This window comes from Ostrinia nubilalis, chromosome 10 (genome assembly GCF_963855985.1).
Source record: "Ostrinia nubilalis chromosome 10, ilOstNubi1.1, whole genome shotgun sequence".
Classification (NCBI taxonomy): Eukaryota; Metazoa; Arthropoda; class Insecta; order Lepidoptera; family Crambidae; genus Ostrinia; species Ostrinia nubilalis.
Genome location: NC_087097.1, coordinates 5,055,912 through 5,082,077, shown reverse-complemented (window position 1 = coordinate 5,082,077; position 26,166 = coordinate 5,055,912). Strand labels below are relative to the sequence as shown.

Here is a 26,166-nt window from a genome sequence, read left to right as displayed (position 1 = left end):
TAGTACCTAATAGTAAATCAGTTAATCTGATTCGAACAAGATTAGTATCATAATTATTAGATTAATATGCCATATAATATCATTTCTTGCTATTACACTCAACTCAGGATACCTATTTACCTCTCTAAGTCTTATGATTCCAAGAAAGGAGAATTGCTAGATAATGACCCTATGTAATCGTTAAATGGACCAGAATCGTACCTTAATGATGATAACGTCATAAAAGGTCTGGGTGGTTGGTTCTGACACTGATAAGTCAAAGCAGAAGAAATATAACTTTTTGAAATCGTTTAGAGTTTTTAATTACTTTCGTATTTACTTTTTGATATTGTAATTAAACCTTTTCAAAAGCTTAGAGGCTTTTAGTGTAGTTTGAAGCATTAAAAATATTAAAATATCCACTTAAAATGTAGACACTTCATATTTTGAGAGTACTAAATTGCCCTGTATCTAGTTTCTTTATTTAAATGTTCACGGCTTAATCTTTAACTCATTCATATTACACTTTTAGTATAGTAAACTAAAAAGAAGCAACAGAGAAATGTTAAAATATTATTTAAAAGTTGAAAAATCGAGATAAGATTAAAATTAAATATTGTTCACGTCCATTCGTTACTACGGCTCCATTCAATTCGATTTCCATTCCTCTTCATTGTCACAGGTCAGATATTTCATTCACTCAAAAAACTGGTCAAGCAAGAATCGTAGAAATCAAAATGGATCCACTTGGTACTATTTAATGCGCTTGTTTTTTTTTGCAACTAAACGAGCTAGGGAGATAATTTTGAATCCCGCAACATCAATGTAAGAATTTAAATAATAAATTTTACGCGTAATAAAGTGCTCATCATTTTGGGAATATTTCAACTGAAACATTTTAGACACTTATTTAGTTTCAATTTACAGAAAGAGAAGATAATGATGACCATTTATGGTTTACTGTGTCGCAAAATACGTGTTATGAAATTGTACATCTTGCGTTATTATAATTATTTTCTTCATCTTTTTCGGTCCCTCACTAATGAGGATTGTAACCACATAATATTATGTGTTCCTCCACAGGCTGCGGTTATAAGCAGTATGGACCGCACGATGCATACTTCCGCCCACCGTCTTCGTCCCCGCTTCTGATCATCTCGTCGGTGCCCTACCTAATAGGTACCTATTATACCTACCTATCCCTTATTTTTAAAACTAAACACCTCTTACCAAATCTGATTAAAAATAGATAAAACAATAATATTGTGGTTCACGAAAAACTCATACCTATAATAAGCAAACCGATTTCAGCACTCCACTGCGGAACCTTAAACGCGCTGAAGTCGAATTTAAAGCACTTTTAATACAGCAACAAGTAACAATGTAATCAGTATTTTCGTTAAGTGCTGCATTATCTCCAGTTCACACTTGGCTGCTTATGCTGCGAATTGGTTAAACTTCGCAGTTCCACGAACTTTGTTGGTATATTGCGATAACTTTGTTTCTTGTTGCGTATGTTTGTCACTTTGCTGATTGTCTTTTTTAGTTCTGAAACAATTGAATAACAAATTGTTTTCTATTTCTGGAAAAAGGTTATTGTTTTGTTGGTTACGACATGTTTTGCTATTTTGGGAATTTGTTTGTTTTGTGAATCCCCCGAAATAAAAATTTCTATTGAGGAAAAAACGAATGACTGAACACAATAATATTTGCTTATAAGAGTTTCTAAGAACTTCCGAGAAGTTATACAATGAAAATAAATGAATAAAATCAATTAAAATGTAAGTGCGTATACGTATTTTGAAGCAATTTTACATACTTGTTGCTTTTATTTTACTTGTGATTTTACAGACATAAAACAAACGCAGATCATAGACATTATGTATAGTTCGCGCCAATGTAAACTAGGAATTCTGTAAATATGACAGCGGAAAGAATACAAACAATGGATTATCTAAATAGGTATTCTCCAAATAATAAACTTCCATCAAAATCAGGTTTAAATAAATCACTAACGCCACTGACAGTAAAATAAAACCAATGTTTATTAACGCGGACTATTTAATACAGCACTAAAATTCATAAAAAGCTTAACCCGTCAACCGCTCAGTGAATTCCCGCTCTTCGTTTTGCAGTCAACAATCTAACTACAATAAACGCCCCAGTTTCGCGCTCGCTCGCAGGAAAGTGTTGACGGCGCAGAAACAAAAGCAGGACTCGTCACGTCTCTTGCGCACAATACATCGCGGGCTATTCAAGTTTGAAGCTAAAGAGGACGGCGCGCGCGCGACAATGGACGCCGTACAACGCGATCGAATCGTGGAGAATCGAGTTGTGCATAATTCAATTGTGTTAGAATGATAAGCGATAAGCGAAGTTATGGTTTTCAGTGTATTGCCATTGCAATTACTGTTTGTTTTCATGAAAAGCAAGCAAAGCTGAATAATAAATACTGGTGACTTTTTAGAAGTTATTTACTAAATAAACTTTGTTTTCTTGACATAATAATTATTTTGACTTACCACTTTATTTCATTTAGGCTATGGAATAAGAGAAAACCGTATTTAGGCAGGTAGTGGAGGCCGCGTACCGGAAAACACAGCGTGAGACGTCCACCCACAAGGTGGACCGACGACATCATAAATGTAGCAGGAAAGCGCTGGACGCAGGCCGCTACCAACCGGGCAACATGGAAAGCATTGGGGGAGGCCTATGTTCAGCAGTGGACGTCCTATGGCTGAGATGATGATGATGTATTTAGGCAAGTATTTTTGCTCATCTACATTTCCCTTGCTTACGAATTATATTTCAATCACACCTCACCCAATCCTCTCTACCTCCAACCCACTAAAGTGCACATAAACAATCCAATTGAAAAGGTCACGCCTGAACGCACAGCTCCATCGGTATTCGATATAAAATGAATCGATATCAATTCGGCGCGAAATGGATGTCACACACAGCTCGCAGCAGAGATTGCATCTGCGCTTCCATAATGGTAAATAATGATAAATTTTAACGTTCTGTGGCAGTTCGAAAATCTCTCTTACGTCCGTGAAAATAAGCACTAACTTAATTTAGAAGATGATGATCAAATCAAAGTGTCATTTTTTATAGTTACTTTTGTGAAGCCTCAATGTAACCTTGTTGGTGTTCAAATAAATAAATTAATTGTGACATGCTGTTACAGAAGAATATAATAAGATGTGTATAAGTACTACTTACGAGTTTTAAGTAAATTAAATATCGGATAAGGGGCTGACTAAGTGACTGAGTTTCTTGCCTAACTTCTTCTCAGCACTATAACAGACCAAAAATTATTGTCCTGAAGCAGTGACAGGGTTAATGAAAAAAATACCTACTTACTTTTTACACAGGTACTAACTTAAACTACGCTTTGTTTTACAAATAATACATGGTGAAGTGAAGGTAATAAAATAGGGGATGAAAATATCGGAAAATTCATCATTACCTAAATAAAGAGTTTCAGACAGATCAAATCCTAGCAGAAGTTAGAAAACTGTAACTTTCCTTTTGACTTCACTTGTCACTAGCAACAGTAACAACCACGATTGAATGTACAGTCATACTTTCAGAACAAACTGTCCGATCGTACTGCAACATTATCTCTGCCAGCCTTTCCTGCCGGCGTGAATGGCCAGCAGTGTATTGTCTCAACACGAGTTCTGCCTTTATTCCTGCCGCGTCAACACTTCTCCTGCGAGTGAATGTAAAACTGTTTTATTGTAGTCAAGTTACTGACAGTAAACGAAGTTTGTAAATAGAATAGGCAGTTTTAACTATAAATAAAGTTTGTGATGATGATTTTATGACTTGACTAGCTTTTGCCCGCGGCTTCACCCGCGTGAAATTTAGTTTGTCACATATCGTCATAAATTTAGCCTATATGTTATTCTGGGTTATAAACAATAATACTGTAAAGTTTCAACAAAATCCGTTCAGTAGTTTTTGCGTGAAAGAGTAACAAACACCCAGACATCCAAACTTTCGCATTTATAATATTAGTGGGATTTAGGCTGGAAATAAATGCAAAAATACTCTTGGAAACTTCTGGTAGCAAAATATATTCGTTACCAATGTGGCAGCATCAACAAAACTTTGGCCCAACAAAAAAGTCGAAATACACATTCCATTTTGTAACCCGCATCTATTGTAGTTTATTTTAATTGGTGTATCTAGCTTTGGCATTCTATTTTATGGATGTCTATCTACATTTTGTTTAAATTCAGAACTTCTTTTAATACAATTAAATTCAAAAAGTCTTAAGGCGCCTACAAATTAGATACATTAGCAGCAATTTTTTAGAAGCTTCAGGGATCACATAAAACGTTTTATTAATTTGACATGAATAACTTCGGATTTACAAAAAGAGAACTAACTACGTAGGTAAGTAGGTAACAAATCATTTCAAGCACGTTATTGTCTTTCAATATGGTTTTATCTTTAGGTTATCTCAACAGCTACTTCCACGAAGTCTGAGCGAGCACTCTTTACGATTGAAAAGACTCTAATAAATTCCTATTCAGAACATTTTGCTATTACAAATTTCGCCGCGAAATCAATTCTAGAGCTAACAATAAGAGCTTCAGGATATTATCAGCAAAATCGCTCCAACAAACTGTAATGTTTTTATGCATTTTTATACATTTCGATATCTTTCGTCTGTTACTAAATCTTGTTGAGCTTGCTATTGTTATGCTACATTTATCATATACTTCAATTTATCACGAAAATTAAAAAGAGAGAATTAAAAAATTCGCCAGAACTCTCATACCTTCTACGAATTAGTTATGCTACACAAGAAACGCAACAAAAAAATTCAAATTCATCTCAATTACAATTTCTGTCAATTAAAACATGCTAACGCCTAAAAAATGTCCCAAAGCGGCCATCAAACGAAATGGTGCAATTTCGGACAAAAAACTTGAAACTATATAAAGAAAATTTCCTCAGGACAATAGCTATTGAGGAGAACGAACCTCTTTTCATCCATGACTTGTCGACGAATTTAACACAAAGCTACCAAATGGGCCGTGAAGGGAGAAAAAATAAAATTCGTGTTCTTATCGGAGCTCCCACTTCACGTCTCGGATTTGAAATTCAATGTAGGAAATGCATAACAAATCCGATCCGAGCGGAGCACAATAAGAAATGACGCGTTGGTTTTGAAGAGCTTGCAATTGTGCTGCGATTTTGTGATTGAAGATATTATATTGATGAGAAAAATGTTGAGTATTAGGTATACGGTAATTAAGTAACAGCAAAAGGAAGACGACAGGTGTGCTTCCGATTTGTATGATATGTCTTATGTAACCCTTCCCGTGCCGCTTCCATACCTATCAGGCACTGAATCAGTTACGGGCTAGACATAATGGTAAACTTTTTGCTGTTACTTAATTACCATCTTTTTGGCACTTTAGTAAAACTGTCAGACTCACTCGTGCAATTTTGTCAAATTCATAGATACCTAAACGTACCTTCTCAAAACATATATTTTTCATTTTAAGACACACCTGCTGCAAAGTAAGTAAGTGAAAGATGATGTTTTCGAAATTTTGAGTGCAATAATCCTATAACAAGTACTCGTAGCTATTGACACAATTCTGAAATGCTTGCCTCGCCTTAACCCATTACGTGAGATTGGCTATCCCATTTAATTCTCTCATGAATGTGTTGTTCGTCTTGAACGCTGCTTGAAAAGTTCAAGGAACATAATTTAACTTACAATTTCACAATAATTATTAGGCTGAATTGCACCACCCAACTTTGACCGTAACTTTCACGATAACCTGTGTTTTTGTACGGAGTTTGACAGATTTTTGACGTTTGTCAAAGTAAAAGTAAGATGGTGCAACCCAGCGCAGACTCCAGTTTCTCTACCACAAAATTAACAAATGAAAAGCGATCCCACAAACAAAAGCGAGTGAATCAAACAAGTTTAGTTACAGGTGCATTCATCATGCTCGCGCTATTCAAACAGACTAGCAAACTCTCTCGTCTTCAGTACAATTATTAGTTGTAAACTCGGTTCGTATTCAGTTACAGTGTGGCACACTACCCTCATGACGTAGTTTGCAGCAGATAACTTAGTTCAGGTGGTTTTATGTTACTCCGCAGAATTGTAAGCGTTCGGTGCGAAAACGAGGAAGATCGCTATGATGCGTTTCATATTTCTATTATGAAATATTTCACGGTTGTATTTCGGTCGCAGTAGCATGTATTAAGCCATTATAAACATGAATATTACTTTTTGTCAAAGCTGTGAGCAAGTGCATTTTTTGTAATCAGGCATTTTTTTCGTAAAATTGGAGTAAAGGTTTGCTCATTATAAGGCAATTCCTATAAAGTCAGTCAGTCAGTCATTCAGTTTTCATATCAATTCATTTCATGATAATTTAACTAAAATAATACTTGACATTTTGTTAGACTAATTAAAACCAAATTCAATCCAGAAAGTTAGGCAGATAGCCAACCGAAGTCAGTCAACTGCGGCGGTGTTAGCTGCTAACTGAATCTCAACAGTTAATGTAGTTCAGAACTAATAAATAATTGTACTAAAGTGGAGATACTGGGCTCAAGTAGCTATGGCAGCATTGGATGTTTTAAATAAATGGTAGAAATATAACTAACATATTTTAGTAGCCCTTCAAGTACCCGTGAATCGAGACACAATAGAAATTAAATGTTGCCGTGGTTTCATGCGACCGCTTAGGGTTTGATTGGTCTTACTCGTATTGCTTTGTCATAAGATAGAAATAGATAGACGATGAGTCCCAAGGACTCAAATGTTTGGATAGCACGATGATCCGTGCGTCAAACTCTATCGATGGATTTTTAAGTGTGTCGGCACCGTATTACAATAGAAGAAAAAGCCTGTAAGTAGTCCTGAAAGTTATTTCTGTACTTGGACATGATAGTCCATGGTTATAAAAATAGTGTATAAAATTATAAAATGAAAAGAAAATATTCCTTCTACTCGTACTTTATTTAAATCTCGTTTATTCCACGTGACTAATGTCTCCAACTCAATTATTTTTATTTCCAACTAACATTGTAATATGCACCTCGACATTTCTAAATGGGCGCTGTGGTTGCCCATAACTCCACAAAATATACTGCCTGGTACTTTATAAGGGGTTATTATGTAAATTTCACTTGCCTTCGATTAAGGCATTTGCAGGAATTAAGTTCTTAAGCTATAATTACTGTAATTCACTCCTTTATGAATGGGGCTTTGTTGCGATACCTTGTTATTTGCGCTAAACCGTTGACATGGCTGGAAATATGAGCTGCCATCATAAAATACTATGGCTTCAAACGTTTTGCATTTTTACGCTAGTTTCACATTATACGTAATTTTTCTGACATTTGAAGAATTTTTCCTGAAGAAGATGTACCTTTGTCATTCAATGTCAAATTCAATCGACTCGTAGAGAAAGAAGAATAAGAAAATTTTAACTTTAAGTATAGTAAGTAGGTATAACAAAACAAAAGTTACTTAAGTACATATAATATTCCTTAAAAATTAATGAAGCTATGCTGAAGAGGCGCTCGATCATCCAAAATCGCGATAAGAAGAAAAGTAATTAATGTTTTACTATCTTAAATATTTATATCTGAACTCTCAACTGATATTTAAGTTAAAAACATAACCATCGTTCTGGCGCAGTCGAGTAAAAAGCTTATCAAAATGCAAAATCAAAACCAAATTGTGTTTTAACACGTTCGCTGCTTTGTCCTAATTTGCTTCCACACCTAACTTACGCACTTACGAAGCGAGTCCTGAAAAATATCATTAATTTACCAAGAGAAGGGACCGGAAAGGGAAGATATTCTTGCAAAGGTTTAATTAACCTAGCCAACCTTATTTTATTAAAGCACAAACCGCAGACAACTTTGAGGTGGTAGAGGCCACGTTTGACAAAAATTAACATGCTTATTTGAGTGATATAGGGAAGTAATTATAAATGTAGGTATGTAACTGACCTGAAACATTAAGAAACGCCTTTGATGTTAAATGCCAAGATGACTGTTGTAGATTTAAAAGGTGCCTTTTCTCAATCAAGTGTAGGGTTCACATACCACATTTTTTACTGAAGAAAATATTTAGGTATGATACACATTATTACAAATGCCTAATTAATAATCGATTACGTGCATGTATTCCAAAAGAAAGAAATATTCACTAAAATCCAAAATTCCCAGCACTTATATTCAATACCTACATTTTAATAGACAACATCTTCAAGAAATTAGTGTCAAACACAGATTTTTCTTAAAACCTCACCAGACTCCAAATCTCAAGCCTGTTTTTATCTGAAATGCATAGCAGTAAGGTGTATTTTTTTTTTGTCGCAGAGGAAATGCTTTACGCACCGTCACCACTTCCGGATGACAGGGTGGTGTATGGGATTCCCGGCGCCCTGAAAAGGGCGCTGCTCCGTCCTAAAAAGGACGGGGTATACTCAATAAAACCTCAGCAGCGTGCGAGTGGGTTTCAATAAGGTGTAATTGACTCAACTCAACCGTACACAGCAGCGTGGCTGCGTGGCTATTCGATACAACTTTTTCCTGACCCTGAAGGAATGTAAAGCGGCGTCTACAACAGGCAGCTTGTCTGTGACAAGCCAATTAATTATTTTCGGCCTTAACCGGACTTGAGGCTTAAATGTTTTGACTCATCGCGTTAATAGCAAAACGCCATGTCCTTTACGGATAAGGCAATTTCGTTGCTTGCGATTTTGATAATAATTAAGATTTTAAAGTGATAAATCTGTTTTATGATGATGAGGATTCTTTGTGATTAATTTTTATAATTAGACATTTGGTTGCCTTTAAATTTATACTGGGAATAAACTTAGTCTCAGTCAATAATAATTATCGTATTCTACTTTGTGACTGTTTTTAAAAACTCAGTAGTCTTCTATCTCATATTATATGAAAAGTTTTCCTTTACCTTATAAATTAATTACCAAAAATTCCATAATACACTTACGTTACGTGTTGTCTATATTTTAATAAAAATATATTTATGACACAAAGTCATAGGATCGTTAAAATAATTCAAATTGTCATTAGAGGGTGCTTGTTCATGAATTTCATTCTGTAGGCGAGTCAATTAGTTGCATTTTTTGTTCGGGCGCCTTAATAGCATTCCGTAGGAAAATATTCAGAAACTTCTGCAGGCGTCCCGCTTATTGAAATGTTTATGATGATAATAAATACATTATTAAAACGTCTCGGATGATTAAATTTTAGGTGCACATTAAATACCTTATCCCATTAAATAGGAAAACATTTACCTACTGTAATTTTTGCTGTGAAAATTAGATTTTATTTTATTCCATGACAAAAGTTGTTCTTTTACTAAAAATATTATGAAAAAGAATTCAAGTTACTTGGAGTACTCGTAGCAGTACATAACGCCGTAGCACGAGCACAAAATGAACTCTATTAGCCAGTACTATAAAACAACACAATGTAATAGTTTCGTAGCAACGAGTATTAACAAGTATATCCCACATTAAACCACCTGTAGCAGTAGTAGCAGCCGTAGCCATTTCGTAGACGAAATTATTATAGTTCTACGTCGGACTAAAATTGTCTCGGTTATTCATAACCTGACAGTTTTATGATTAGACAAAATTCTAGAGAACTCGAAGATTTTGAGCAAAGTTTGCTGTCTATTTTAATTCACTTGTGATTAAATTGTAATATTAATATTTTACAATGTCTAAGTGCCTACTTAGGCAAAATCCAAACCTCCAGCTGTATCCTCAGAAATTCTTAATTTAATTTGGATAATTAAAAATAATTTATTTTGGCGTATGACACTATTAAAATCAAACATTCATAAGACTAGCTAAATCCACTTAGAAATGATCTTGTTGACCTTCTAAAGGTGACACAACAAATGATCTTGATTAGATTTAGAGCTATTATAAAACTAATCTAGAAAAGGTAATTTAAGATCAAAATAACTATTTAAAATATCTCACAAGAATAGCGCCTGGCACGAAGCATTTCAAAACTGACTTTATAAGCAGCGGAAGAATCCTAGACCAAAACAGCCCTAACATTATATTGTATCTGTTAATCAAAGCGGATTTCAATCCCCACAACAAAATACTCAAAGTGTTACATTACAACAACACAGCTAATTAAATTTTGTCCGACGACCTCAGAATAAGTTTCGTCTAACTAACAAATGCCGGGGGCGAGGCCAAAGAAAAAGCCTGCATATTGATAAGGCCTTCGTTAAAGACAAGCGTCAATTAGATAAACGTAACAGTATACAGGGTGTCCCAAAACAGTGTCAAGCCGAAGCCCAAAGGTAGAGCACCACTAGGGCTACAACAATCACCGCGACTTTTGATAGTTTTCGAGTTATGATTTTTTTTTACAACATAGAGGATTTTTAACGTTCTTAGTTTTTATTCATGTTACAAATGTAAATAAGTACTTCTAAATCAGCTAGGCATAGTATTCACCTAATAATAATAAAAATTCAGGCATGTACCTTAATTATTATTCGCACCATGCATAGTGACCAAAAAAGTACTTAAGCATAGACATTTAAAACAATCATAACTCGAAAACTATCAAAAATCACGGAACATAATATATGGGGGTGATTCAGGTAGCCCTAGTGATGCTCTACCTCTGGGCTTCAGCTTGACACTACTTTTTGGGACATCCTGTATACAGGGTGGGTTAAATAGCCCTTAGAGGGTAAAAGGGTGTTAATAATTCATGAATCATGCTACATTAGAAGTTTGTTTTAAACGGATACATTAAGATTTTATTTTGAATACGAAATGAGTTGATAATAATAGGCACATTGTTTCCTTTAAGTATGTTTAAGTAAGCAAGAAATCGAACCCAGAAACTCTCAGGAAAATCACGGTAAGAAGAGTTTTGAGTTTGTAATTTAACTTGGAGTTAATAACAGTGCAATATAAGGTGGATGAGTAACAAATTATAAGTCTTCACATTAATCTAAAGAAATTACCAAATAGTATAATATTTCTTGCGAAAGTCAAGATAATTATAAAGTTCCATTTCACTTGTTGTTATCACAAAATCTTTGGATAGAAAATGTTAAGTTATTCAAACTTCAAATAATTTAAGGCAATAAACAGAATTAGGAATACAAAATTAGACACCTACACCAAACAAACTTTATTATAACTTTGTAAAGTCCTATTATAAGTTATTACTTTAATAAATGTTTACTTTCAGGGCAACTCAAGTCTCAGTATTAAATATAGCATTTAATTTTAATACCATGGCCGTAATTACAACATAGTTTTCTAATTACAAAATTGAGTGCACATCTGATGAATATTTAATAAAATAGTATTTTATAGTATGGAGATGCAGCAGCGCGACTTACGTGCGACATGGACGCGACACTGACGTGACGAATTTTTGCAATATAATCGTCACACTGCACTTTTAAAGTTTCTCGCCAGGCACTTTTAATCAAAGCACCCAAACATGTATTCCATCCATTAACAGATTACTTATGGAAAATATTTTAATTACAACCATCAGTCTGAGCCTTCGGAAAACTCGATAATGCATACTAGACTCGAAAAGATGGTGGGTCATTATTCAAACATGCTACGATGGAGCTATCTCAATAATTAAATCAGAGATTCATAGCTCCGGATACTGTTCTCATGAAAAATGCATCGGCAATTTGTGAATGGTCCCGCATTGGATAATTCGTGTTTTTTTACGAACCGATATTTTTGTAAAATGATAATAAATGAAAAAAAAATATTTTACACCAATTTTGTTTCCATTAACTGCACTGCAGTTGAGTTACCGTTAAACAAGGAATAAAATATTACAGCTAGTAGTATAATATGCTTCTAAAAAAAAGAGGCAAAAAGATTATAAAGACTAAGGCTGAGTTGAGTTGCACCACCTAACTTTGACCGTAACTGTATCGATAACCGGTGTTCTTTGTATGGAGTTTGACAGATTTTTGACGTCTGTCAAAGTTAAAGTAAGATGGTGCAACCCAGCCTAAGTAATATTTCTCCCACATTCTAGCTCAATAAATCCTTATTTATAGGACTGGTATCCTGTTGGAATAACATGTTTATTAATGGTCTCATTACTTTTAAAAGCCAAAGCTCACAGCTTTCTACTCTGTAATCGAGAAATATCATCAAATGAAAAATAAAACATCTTGTATTTTCACCTGCTTATTATTTTGATTAATTTCCTTTTTATTTAAGTAAATACGAAGAGAGTCTTAAAATAGCCGTGGTTTAATGAGTTCTACTTATCTATGTCTTCAATATATTTAGGTAAAATGTATGATTACGAGTATACCTACCTATTTTTTGTTTTCAAGCCATTTATGATGGAAAAACTTATACGTAGGTAATTTCAGAACTGACAGATTTCTTTGGGAGTAATTTTCTTCTCTTACATAAGTAACTACTCGTATTCAAATCTAGTTTAACATGCAAAGTAAATCGTATTAAATATACATATTTATAAAGGTCGCTATGTCAGAAGTTTTGTTAGAACTTTACACTTTGAATGATAAGGTCAAACTACTTTTGGCATTAGATGCATACTTATTTCACGATCCCGAAATATAAACTTAATGAACAAAGTATTCTGTCGTTATTTCCTTTCTGTCTTTAATGCGTGTACTGCTGTATTTATTCTCACCCAAATTAAATAAACCTACGATGGATCAAGATTTCCCAAAAGACTGGACCTATTGTATTTTTTTCCACTGTGGCATAAGCAAGGACCGTTTAATAATGCATGCGAGCTACCCACATCGCACAAAGCTAGTCATTAATAAAAACACGCAAATCCCAATTCCCTGAAGGAATTCCCCTGGATGGAATTAAAATGTTAGGCTGACTGTACCAGAGCTCCGATATGTAAAAATGTGGAAATACAGGTTTCTGGCCATAATTGCAAGCCAAATTGTATTGGTTGTTAATATGAATCTATATAGAAATGTAATTTTTTGAAAAAAATGGAGGAAAAGAAAAGAAGAAAAGAATCGGATCTGCAAAGATGCAAAAATACTGATTCTATAATTTCTTCTGTTTCTATAAATTTTTTTACTACGGAAAAAGTACCGTAAGATTTAATGAACTAGGGATGTGAATATTTTATAAGTTTTATTACGGTACGAACCAAAATATCTTTTTTAATTGTTTAAACTATGATCGTGGCTTTTCCCTAGAAATGTTTCCCTTCAAAACCGTAACAATACCTCTCATAGCCGTTTTGGCTGTTAAAATGTAGGAACAAGCCCACTCTCTAAAATGACTTCCCAAAATTCATCCGCAACACATTTTTCTGAGCGAAAGGGGTGTGAAGACAAACAGAAAAAGGTCGGTAATCCTTGCTCCCTTCGTTTTTACGGTTTAGACGGTACACTAAAAACGAAATTTTACTGAAACAATTTTTTTATGAACGAAAAACACTTTCATCAGCGTTTTGCTTGAATGTCATATTCTTTCATTTCAGAGTTTGTACAACATTAATTTAATTAAAGTAGAGTTATAGATACGTATTTACAAATGGTGCAATTTCATATTTTAGCCAGAAAGCTTTCTGCCCGTCTTTATAGGTATTTACAATTTGTATAGAAAATTCAGAAGCACTTTTAATATAAAAAGCGCTCAAATTACGTTTCGCATTAGCCAACTTACATTCAACACGTGGAGTGTGTCGTTGTGGAACGAAATACAATGCCTCTTGCATATTAAACAGGGTTTTAGGGATACTTGTAAGGATTTTCACGATTTTGTTCTATTTTGGTTACAGACTCTATGAGACGTCACAGATGTTTGACGTGTCTGGACTGGATTGTGAGACAAAAGAACAGCATTCAATTTATGCATAAGTATGCTCTTGCAACTTAGATATAAGAACTTCTTACTGACTACAAGCAGGCAAAGCAACAGGTAAATAGCAGTCGGGTTTCAGTTTCTTTGCAGTTATGGCAACTGCATAAAGGTTATTGAAACTGCATTTGTGAGTTGACTTGTAGTCCAAATGCACCCGTCTGTAAGAAGCTTTAGACAAGCCCTCTGTTGCACGATAGTACAAATACTTCAATGCGCTTTAGAAACGTTGTCTTTGCGTCTAAAGGACCTGGATTTGATTCCATTTCAGGTCAATCCTCTTCTTCTTGTCGTGACTACAACAAACCTATAAAATGTCAGCCCAAAACTCCGCTACAAGAGTGGCGTTGTCAGTAGTATTCAGTAAATCTTCCTACTGTTAAAAAATGTTCCTTTTTCAGTTGGGTGACCTTGACCTATTAATAGGTAGATGGTACTTTATAAATAGATTTACGAGTACCTACTTGACTTTTCGAGGTCCCATAAAACAGTTGAAATAAATGTATTTTTTACTAACTCAATTGTTTTTAACGAACTAATATTTCAACCGTTCACAAAATATTTAGGTAGCCGAAATAACTTTATAGGCATTATAAGTACTGCGTGTATGTAACAAAGATAAAAATATAACATGGAGTACCCCTGTGGGCTAATTCAAATGCATTTGTCGAGAGTAGAAATCGTCTGTCAAATAATTTTCTAGTAATCAATTTTGAACTGATTGTCAAGGTAATACAGTTGAAAATTGAATATCAAAGCCAGACTACGCCTAATGTCAGATCAGCCGATGGTAGATGCCAAATTTCCAATATCGCGTACGAAGACGGAGAACTTTGTCAATATAGTGGTACATAAGGGTCATAATTAGTGGATGCCGACGATTTTCGCGCTGTCATCTCAACGACTGCCCACCCTTGTCGTTAAAGCAGTCGACTGGATAGAAAGCATGGAATTAACATGGTGATTGATAAACTAGGTGCAAATAAGCATAGGTAGGGTAATTGCGCCGGTTTTCCGTCCAGCTCCTGTTTTCGTCCATTTGACCGACTTGCCACAAACAAATACGGAAAATTAGAATACAAACCTAACTTTCCGTGCAAGTTTGGACTTGTTACAATCTATAATATCTAAGTAACAGTTCTGTCTGCATGAAAATTTAATTTGACAAGTAATAACTCCAAAAAAATCTACGAAAGTTGCTGCTGCACACAAGTGAATGGAAAACGTCGTCAAGTTAGAAAAAAAACGTGCCGGTAGGGAACTTTCATGATATGTTTGATTACTGTTTTAGCTACTTTACGTAATGTTTTTGGCACGTATGTCTAATTATTAGCATAATAAACACTATTTTAAGGGTTTATTAAAGTTTTTGTATAGAAATCTTAGATAATTAAGTGGACTAATACTAGCATAACAATTTTGCAAGATTTTGGTTTTCGTCCACGTGGACGGAAACCCTGACACCTAGTTAATATTTTTAATAATCATTTTACTTCAATGGACCTACAAAATACAATGTTTTTTCTTCCAATATGATCTTTATTGCTATTACATTAAACATTTTAGTTTACGTCCACTTTTTAACAGTGATAAACCCATAAAAACCGTTAAAAAGATGTGGACGAAAACAAAAAACAGCTTTAAACGTTGTTGTGTTTTCGTCCATGACGTCATGCGCAAGCACTGGGGTGGACGAAAACCAAAATTAGCTATTCCTGTAGATTAGTTTTCGTCCATTTATCCTTCGACCTATTGCAATATTTTCCTAAATTTAGGTAAGAAACTTATTTAAATCTTTTTGATATCATTTGAAAGCTAACAAAATTACCTTTCAAATGATATACTACAATCCATAGTTACTGTATTGTAGAATTGGTTTTAAGTTAATAATTCAACTGCACCCTTTTTTCTACACAGTGGTCGAAAACTAGCGTACACTAGGACGAAAACTGATTTTTTTGGACGAAAACTAGTGAAATCACCTCTTTTGCATAAAATATTTTTTATAAATAAACCCGTGGTATTTACTTATTGTCATATAATATTAACGTAAAGTAGACTATATAAGGACTAAAATGACATATGATACATATGAGTAAGGTTATTTTAAGATATTCATTTCGCATCACAAAGTTGACAACTCCGATAATTGGACGAAAACTAACGCACTTACCCTATTTTATAACCACAGAATGCTTTTTGCTTAAATTTGAAAATAAAGGATATTGTTCTGCGTCCATACATCGTTCGCCCCAAGACCCCCAAGCAATGAAATAATGATTTTTATATGTGAAATTACTTAACGATTGTCACCTTATACTCCACTAGCTTTTCGCTCGCGGCTTCGCGCGCGTGGCCTACATTAGGTACCTACATATTTTACGGAACCCTATTATTTTCCAAAATAAAATTTAGCCTGTTACTCGTGGATAATGTAGCTTTCGAATGGTGAAAGAATTTAATAAAAACGGTCCAATAGTTTTTGAGTCTATTCATTACAACCAAACAAACAAAGTTTTCCTCTTTATAATATTAGTGTAGATACTTAAAGCACGGATAAGCGGGAGATTCGTTACAATAGGAAAAATGCTTCAGATTTTGAGGTTATTAGCATAACAGAAGTACATTTCCATTTTCTATCTTCTATAGGTACCTACTTATAATAAATCTGTAGAGAGGTCAACTCTGTACATGAAATATATTTTCAAAATAACTATCAGGGGGTGATACTGATGCCAAAAATGCAATCAGTAAAATTTTTGTCTGTCTGTCTGTCTGTATGTTCCTTATAGAAACAAAAACTACTCGACGGATTTTAACGAAACTTGGTACAATTATTCTTCATACTCCTGGGCAGGTTATAGTATACTTAGGAATTCCCACGGGAACAGGAATTAGCGGGAAAATCCTTTTGTATGAAAAATCTAAACCGCTTAAGTTAGACGCTTTAAATTTCGCACGTAGGTACTTTAGTAAACTAATTCCCACGGGAACTGGAATTCGTGGGAAAATCCCTTTGTATGAAAAATCTAAACCGCTTTAGTTAGACGCTTGAAATTTGACATATAGGTACCTATCTTAATAAACTTAAAGCTTAGTTACAACAGGATATTGCAAAATTCCCACGTGAACGGGAAAAAACATTTGAACGAAAAAATCTAAACCGCGTAAGATAGATGAAGGGGGTAAAACGGGATCCACGCGTACGAAGTCGCGGGCGGCCGCTAGTTGCTAATAAAACTATTTATTGTCAAGAATTATATGTATAATAATGCGAATTCCCGTTCCCGTGGGAATTAGTTTACTAAAGTACCTACGTGCGAAATTTAAAGCGTCTAACTTAAGCGGTTTAGATTTTTCATACAAAAGGATTTTCCCGCTAATTCCTGTTCCCGTGAGAATTCCTAAGTATACTATAACCTGCCCAGGAGTATGAAGAATAATTGTACCAAGTTTCGTTAAAATCCGTCGAGTAGTTTTTATTTCTATAAGGAACATACAGACGGACAGACAGACAGACAAAAATTTTACTGATTGCATTTTTGGCATCAGTATCACCCCCTGATAGTTATTTTGAAAATTATATTTCATGTACAGAATTGACCTCTCTACAGATTTATTATAAGTAGGTATAGATATGTAGGAGAGACGTCTTAATTACACTTTAAATCGTAGATCGTTAAAGAACCCCTTTGTCAAACCGTATGAATAGCAGCAAATAGAACTTTGCGTATTGGAAAAATAGGAATGCCTACGGAAAAGCCAAACATTTTTTAAAAAGAAGTTAATATATTTTACTTACATTTAAATCCAAAAATATCTTTATTCCGACCCAAGGGTAAGTAGGCAGTTATGTAGGTATAAATGAAAATACGTATGTAGGTACTTATTATTTATTAATGGTCATGTTCTACATTTTCTATTAAATATGGGCCCAATACATCAATGATGTCGCCATCACAACAAAGTACCATAAATGGTTTAACGAGATTCCGATATTTGTATAGGGAATAAGTTTTTTTTTTGGTATGCATAATTGCTACTTTTTTGCACATAAATGTATGTATGTACCATCCATGATGACAATAGCCTTTCTTTGTGGTAAATCGTTTCCTGGCTTCCCGAAAAGAGACTGGAACATAAAGGTTTCTTTGGGCTACTTCCTCTCTACTAATATGTTGTAACCCTAAATGTGCTGGTACGAAATGTTCCTCCATCATACTGCGTGCTTTCATTACATATTTTGTAAGAGTACTCCTTGAAATGCCAAGTAATGTAGCTATTCTGTCATCTGAATCACCGGTCCTCAGCTTCATTAAATAAGCACCAACTGTAGTAATTCGTGCTCTCTGATAGTATCTATGGCAAAGAAGATCTGAAGGACGAATCTGAAAATAAAATAAAACATCAGATTCACAGTTCAACAATAAGAAGAGCAATATTTATATAGGATTAACGACTTTTGTGTGTAACGGAATAGTAAGATGAGTGATGAAAGATAATTTATGATTTGAACGCTGAATGATGAGGAATGATTGGTCTATGGAGGAAACGAAAGGGATGAATGAGGAACGAGGATTGAGAGTGAGAATAGTGGTAGTTTAAAAGAGTAGTCTGTTGTTATGCAGGAAGTATAAATAAAACTTTACTGAGTTTATTTGGCTCAGGGAATTTTTAACTGGCTTTATAATAGTAAAAATTATGTTTAATATTATGTAAGTAATAATATTGCAATATTTTAATAATATAAGTATATTTGTATTATACAGGGTGGAAACGATAAGTGATCTATAACACTTTTAATATTGTGTGGCTGGCATACATTTAGTATGGAGGCTGAAAACATTGAATTTTCGGATAGATCCAGTTAATTCTGTAACTATTTACTGATACCGTTAGAAAGAGCTCGTGAAGCACTTTCAGGATGAGTAACCAGTTTTTCGATATCTTGTGTAGTTTAGAAATAATCGAGTGAGATCACTTATCGTTTCCACCCTGTATAACCTGTATGGATGAGAGTAGTGGCAGATTGAAAGCAATGGAAGGAGTTGAAGGATGGGAAGGCTGATTCGGAAAAAACCTTTTTTATTATTATAATAAACCGGCATAATTATTTTTATGTATTATAAAACTGGCAGGGCTCTTACCTCTCTGGGTTGAATCCAATTTCGAACAATGTTTAATATATCTTGATTATTCTCTGTATCCAAACAATGACTTCAAGTTCGCAATAATGAACAACCACATCCAACACAAACTTGTTGGTGACCTACCGGGGCACCGGTTGGCATATCTGGAGAGTCTTGTGAAGTAGGTGTGGTATCTCTTTGCAATAATGAGTGACAAGCCCCACAGATGTAGTCATTTGCAGTAACCTGTTTAAAAATAATAATAATTAGAAATAAGTTTAAAAAAATTATCAGTTTTTTAATGTCCCGCACTTAAATTATTTTATTTTAGTATTAATTTACAGAAACCAATAACTTTACAAGAATTAGACTGATTGTATAGCCAATAACATTTTATTAAATAAGGACTTTAGCGTGCATTACCTCTAATGGAGTTAGTCGTTCCACAATTATGTTCCTGATGTTAATATGATGTTGAGTGTTAGTTCTCAGGGACATGAGCTGATGTGAACGTGTTCTAGGCTCTAGTGTTCTACTGCAAAGCACACATTTTCTGCTAAGATTTGAAGTAGATGCATTTGTGTTGTATCTTGGGCTTGGGTCCATCATGTTGTGCATATAAGATCATGAGCTGTAACCTGTAAAAATAAATAGATTCATTGCATGCCATGCCACACATACTCCTGTGCGTTGAATAAATTGAGCCGCAAACCATAAAAAAAATGATAATTCAATATTATGTGCTGTTAGTAGAATTTTGGGTCAGAGGGTAGGGTTAAACAGCTTTAGTAAATAAGCATTGTTGTTATAATAATTAATTATGACGTGTTACAAACTTAGTTACAAAAAATAATAATCTAGTAGTCTTAGTTCCAAAAAACAAAACAAAACAAGCTTTCATTGAGAGCAGGGAGATAGTGTCAAAGTAAATAATTCCTTAGATTTACACCAAAACCAGCTGGATTGTCAACATAATTGTTGTTTCGCTCATGCCTCCATTGCGCTGTACCATCGACTAGTTTCTTACAATCGAATCGGGCCTGGCTGTCCACACTGTCCAGGGTTGAACCACAGATAATAGCGGAACATTCATTTCAAGACAACCCGCCATGAGAATGGCAATTCAGAAGTTTGGCAAGGCTAGTACTTATTCATAAGATTGCAGAGCAAAATGTAGGTACTTACCGATCGAGGTGCTGCCCATTGTTGTGTATAATTAAGTTGCTCATTTTCTAACACCATAGAACCACCAGCCGAGCCTTGGCCGAGCCACACAAAAACAGTAAATCCCAGGCTGAGTATGTCGTTATTGCAATCAATCAGAGTCCGTTTGAATAGCCAAGTTTGTAGTTAATAAAGTTCCGAAAATAAAAGCTAAAACACAAACGAATCACAAAGAAGGATCAAGCCAGTGTTGCCAGTCGGGTCTTGTCAGAAATTACCAGAAATATAAAAAAATGTAACCTTTTTGAATAAAAAGTAACCTTCATACGGGGGGGGGGGGGGGGGGTGCGGAGCGATTGTGTAAGGTTGTTCATGGATGGAAAATGAACAATTGATCATCAATCGTTTACCTAAATTCGAATTTTGACCATTCCATGAAGACCGAAAAGTGACCGGTCGTATAAAAACGTTTCATGGATTTGCGTTTCACTATCGAAAAACAAAACATTCGCTAAAACTCTTTTTTTTTAACAAATAACAAATCAAATTCATGTTTAAATGCTATTTTTTACTGAATAACCTGTAAAAGTTAATTCTACAATTTCTGAAAAATCACCTAAAAGTAACATTTTCATTAGTGTAACCTAAAAGTAACCATTGCAGTTCAAAAGTAACCTAAAAGGTTACAAAAGTAACCTTCTGGCAACACTGGATCAAGCAAGACAGCAACACAGCAAGAGTGAGTGAGAGAGAAAAGGTGATGCGAGTGAATGACAATTTGACTAACAAATAGGGATGTCCATTTAGAATAGACATAATCGATTAAATTGATCGTTTTTGAAAAATTTTATTTTTAAACATTGTGTTGCTATAAATATTTATTTTATTTATTTAATAGGACAACCAACAAGACATACACTGGAAGACAATCAATATTTACAACGTATTTAACTTAATCTAAGTGCTGCCTTAATTATAGGTTGCCACGGCATGCAATAGTGGACTTATACATAAACAGTGTCTACACTTAAAGAAAAGAGTAAATATGTAAATGTAGGTAAATAAATGTGATTAAATATACATAAAATGCAATAATCCACTGAAGCGCTGCGGGCGCGGCGGATCTGCGCCCGTCTAAAGGTCTAATGATTAGACTCTAGTCTAATCGATCATACCATTATTTACTTAAATCGAATTAAAAAAGCGCATCTCTGTCTCTGCTCTGTCAATATGTCGGTGACTTTGATTTCGTTTAAATACTTTTAAAATATTTTTTCGAACTGCAACTTGTCCGATAGGTTTGGACACTTGCAAGTAAATAAATAAAATATACATAAAATTATGGTACCTACATACTAAGTCTTTGAAAATCTTAGGGCGATTTTTATCAATGTCCTTTGTCTGCTCGATTGCATTGATGGTAAGGAGCAATGGTATTATCTATAATATCATTGGTAAGGAGGGACTGTTCTAAATACATATTATGATAGTTGAGATGGTTGAGAATATTTCCGGGTCGATCGCTTCCACCTTCGGCCTAGATAGTACCTACCTACCTACCCAAACTATCTTATGATTGTTATGCATTGTTAAGTAGGGTTATAATACCTAATTATGATTGTTATGCATTGTAAGTAGGGTTATAAATAATTATAATTTACATAAGCAGCAGGTCGGTTATTTTTATTTAGGCAAATGTAATATTTTAAAAGACAATACGTACGATCAGATATTAAGATCAAAGATAAAGATTTCTGCTGTGAAAAAAAATATAAAACAGCTAACTTCTATATCAAGTTCCAACGTCGCTATACGTACCTTACCTACCTACTTAATGCTACTGGATTATACGTTCATAGCTCAGAAGTTTAGTCCTTTTTCAGCAGTGTTTAGTAAGAATATTATTACAAATGGGCTTTTAGGGATTTTGTTCACATGGAATAAACGACAAAGTTCTTAGTTACTTATCCAATAGGTAGTAGTAACATATATGTAGAAAACAGGAACTTAGATGCCAACGAAAGAAAATAGGCTATCAAATGTTGTTTTGGGGACTTACCTTTATAAAAATATCACATTTAAAAATTCATACCATTTGTTGTTATTTAAAAAACAATGTCAATTTTGACGATTAACTGAAAGTCTATTATCTATGAATATAGTAGCGATATATGGTATCCAGCGGCAATGGCAGTGCAAAATTTTGACAATGACTGTAGTTATCATACTTCGAGTTTGTCCATGGAGACGGCAAAAGTCCTTTAGTTGGCCATAAAGTAAACTTAACGGAAAATGTTACTTAATTGATACCGAGGCGCAACCTGGAAGCATTGCTAAGTGTGCTCCTCGTTACTGGTTCATCGTTCGTCATCGTCATTGTTCGTAAAAACCGGGTCGCGGCAGGCAAATAATAAAATTAGTCTTATGTCTTCTCCCTTATTAACTTCGATGGATAAATAGCTAAACCTCCTTGCGCGTAACTGACGTTTGTTGGAAAACCGATTTTTTCAGGCCATCGGATTTTAATTTCAAAAGTCATTGACCAATCCCAGTTCATATAATAACTATTTTGACGTTTTCTATTGGCCAAAAGATTTAACTCTCTAAAAATCCGCGTGCAACCATATCCTGCTTAAATATTGTGCACTTTATTCAGCACAGATTAAACAAGCTAAATGACAAATAGAATAGATTGAAATGACAGATTGCACTTGAATTACCCTACTGCTTATTTGCAAAATCCCGTCCCTTATGGATTCAATCCATTTGCGTACTGTAAGTGAAATTCATAAAAACGCTGAAGAAACAACGAACCATCCTAACAACGCGCTCCTTTCATGTTAGACCAAAATAAACACCCCGAGAAATAATAAAAAGGTGTTATAAAAACGTTTTACGGTGAGCAAATACCAATGTTTACAAGTAAACATAAAAATAGACGTAGGCACATCAAACTCAACGCTGTAGCACCATACAAAAGTATTATTTTGCAACAACAACTTTTAGTTATTTATCATTTAATTATCCTAAGCGACTCATATCTGACATATCCACCCATCGGGCAGCCTTAATATTCACGCTGCGATCTGCATTCAACGGAATAGGTACAAGTATAATATTTGGGACACATAAATGTGTTGGCAGGGCACATAGCTCGTAGAGACGATGGCTGTTGGGGCAGAAAATTTCTCGAGTGGCAACCACGGGCCGGAAGACGTAGCGTGGGCAGGCCTCCCACTAGGTGAATCAAGGATCTGGTGAAGGTAGCGGGAAGAACCTGGATGCGGGCAACGCAGGACCGGTCGTTATGAAAAGCCTTGGGGAAGGCCTTTGTCCAGCAGTGGACGTCATTTAGCTGAAACGAAAGTGTTTTGAAACAATATTCGAATTACTACTACCTACCTACTTATGTCTTCAAGGAAAACACAGCGTAAAGCTGCTATTTGTTACTGCTACGATATTTATATTGCGACGTTTATTTTCAGTGGAGAAATTTTTCGTAGTAGTGCTACGGAAGAGCTACGAATATTTGTAGCTCACCGGGGCCGCTTGGGCCCGTCGGTCGTCGCTCACACCATTATTCAAACTCAAAATTTATTTGCATTAAGAGTTCTTTACTTGTACTTTAAAAAGAGAAAGGGATCCTTGTATTTTGTTAAGCCATGTATTTTCTCTGAAATCTATGTAAGGTAAGAATTTGTGATGTTAGATCATTATAAGTTTAGAAATATTGTATTTCACATTTGAAAGATTTTAAATCTTTTCCTTAATAATCTTTCTGACTTCGTGCATTATCCTTACTATCTAAAATCCCAAAACCTTTTAATATGTGGAGCCTTTAAGAAAGGTAACTAGCATTATTCTTTATCAAAAAACAAAATTGAATTAGTTGAATAACCTTCCGTAGTAAATCTTTATTCAGCTTCATTCTGGTCTAGAATATAAAAGTAGATTTAGTTTTCCTTGTCTTTACTCTAGCTAGTAGACACCCATAATTGGGTGGATAAAGACTCTTGACATTTGAAACTGTGCGCAGAAGCTAGCCTAATTTTCCAAATAAAACTGGGTGTAATTTAAATGCTAATCGTACTTCAAGGAAATAGAAGTAAGAATCGGCAGTGAAGCGCTCGTTGACGGAGTGCGTCCGATTGGTTTCACTCTCATAGAGATATAGAGAGATGCCAACTAATGCGCTGAGTTCGAAACTCAGTGTCGCATTAGGAATTCACACACACAAAGCAATCAAAATAATATGTGCTCATTATCCACCGCGGTAGCTCAACCTTCGAATAATCTTTAGTACTAGACAAGCAATGTGAACTGTTTACATTATGACGTCGCTGCTATCATCATTGCTGTCACGAGCAATGTGTTCTGTTTTTGGGCATATTGCTGCGACACCGGCCCCGCCCCCTTGTCACATCTCCCTTTAGTTTCTGTGATCTGTGGTTTCCCTCTATCCCGAATGCCTTAAAAAAGCCCAGTTTCCACCAAGAAGAGAGGAGAGGAGACCACCAAGAAGAGAGAAGATGTATTTTGAATAATCGAGCTGAGCGAGAGAAATGATATGGAAATAACGAAATCCGATTGGTTATTCAAAACACATTTTTTGACTCTTTTCCTTTCCGATTCGTTGAAACTGGCTGAAGGCTTTCTTTTAAGTCATGAGCAGAAGCTACTACTATTAAAGAAGCAAAGAGTATAGTATGAAATACTTATCGTAACAGGTTAAGAAGGACGTAATGGAAATGCTAACTCGTACTTAAGTAAATAGGAATAAGAATCGGCAGCGAAGCGCTCGTTGACGTGCGTTCGATTGGATTCAATCTATCCAGAGTACCTCGAGTGTTGGACTCACACTTTTCTAATCTTATGCTGAGGGTGAATACTCGCTTCGATAATAGTTTGCTTACTGGAGTGTCGTTACGGCTGTGTTATTTTGTCGTAACTGTAAATGATAAGTCAATTATCTTATCCACAAGTACATTTTGAAGTAAAGTTCCAAAGAAAAAAGTTCGTTTAAGATCTTGATCTAAATAAGATTGAGGAGAGTGAGTAGGTAAATTCAGTAAAAAATTGCATTACATTGAGCTTCAGGCTTTAATTGTATAGTGAATATTACATTAAAATAATAAAGTTTTTCATGCAGAATAGATCTTATTAAAATCAATAAGCTGCTACAGTATTTAGCAAAATTTTCTCCTGTACAATGACAATTACGATTCTGTACTTTAAACAGCATGTTGAGCAATCTGAATTGACCAACGTTTTGACCAACATTCCAATGCCCTGCTTTACTTCTAGAATGACAAAGAAAGTTTCCAATTGTTGGACATTAAAGCTGTCTGTAAATAAAAAGTGCTGACATCAAAATACCTCTTTTACAAAGTGCGCTCTATTGGACTCAATCTTTTTAAGTGCTACAAGTGTTTGCTCGTACTCAGAACGGATTTACTTTACCTTTCTAATCGACTCTTTCAAATATTGACGTTTATTGAGATACATTTAACATTTTAATGGTCAAGTAATAAAACTGATAGAAACCCAGTGTACCTACGAAGGAGTATGACGATGATTGCAGTACATTTGATGTGTGTTAACTAAATTCACAGAGCTAGAGATAAGTTACTTCTACTAGTATTATACATATGAACTCGTCTTTCACAACACAGGCTTGTTAATAATAACAATAGCATTTTATTAGTCATTCATTGCTGTCTTACGTCCATTGTAGTAATATTGTAACTTAACATTCGTAGCACAGAATAGCGTCGTAGTCGTAGCATAAACACGTCGTAGCAAAATGAGAAGTTGTAGCACGTAGCTGATAAACTGCAATACGTTAGACGTGTCGCCTCAAAATATCGTTGCACTTAGTGTACGGTAGTGGAAACGCGCAGCAGATCATATCCAGTCTCAAATAGCTACTTAAGATATTTATTTACCTATTTATACCATTAGGTACCATATTTTACATA

At 34.8% G+C, this 26,166-nt stretch overlaps 1 protein-coding gene and 1 long non-coding RNA gene across 2 annotated transcripts in view; both read right to left on the bottom strand.

Annotated features, from left to right (window-relative positions):
* The window catches only part of LOC135075412 (uncharacterized), a 184,318-nt gene that overhangs the window by 49,230 nt on the left and 108,922 nt on the right, over positions 1 to 26,166 (bottom strand). The window lies entirely within an intron of this gene.
* LOC135075534 (uncharacterized) lies at positions 17,775 to 20,430 on the bottom strand. The gene is made up of 4 exons (XR_010258046.1): positions 20,210 to 20,430; positions 19,448 to 19,662; positions 19,043 to 19,270; positions 17,775 to 18,283 (listed from the first exon to the last, which is right to left on the bottom strand). It is a non-coding gene; the product is annotated as an uncharacterized LOC135075534 (long non-coding RNA).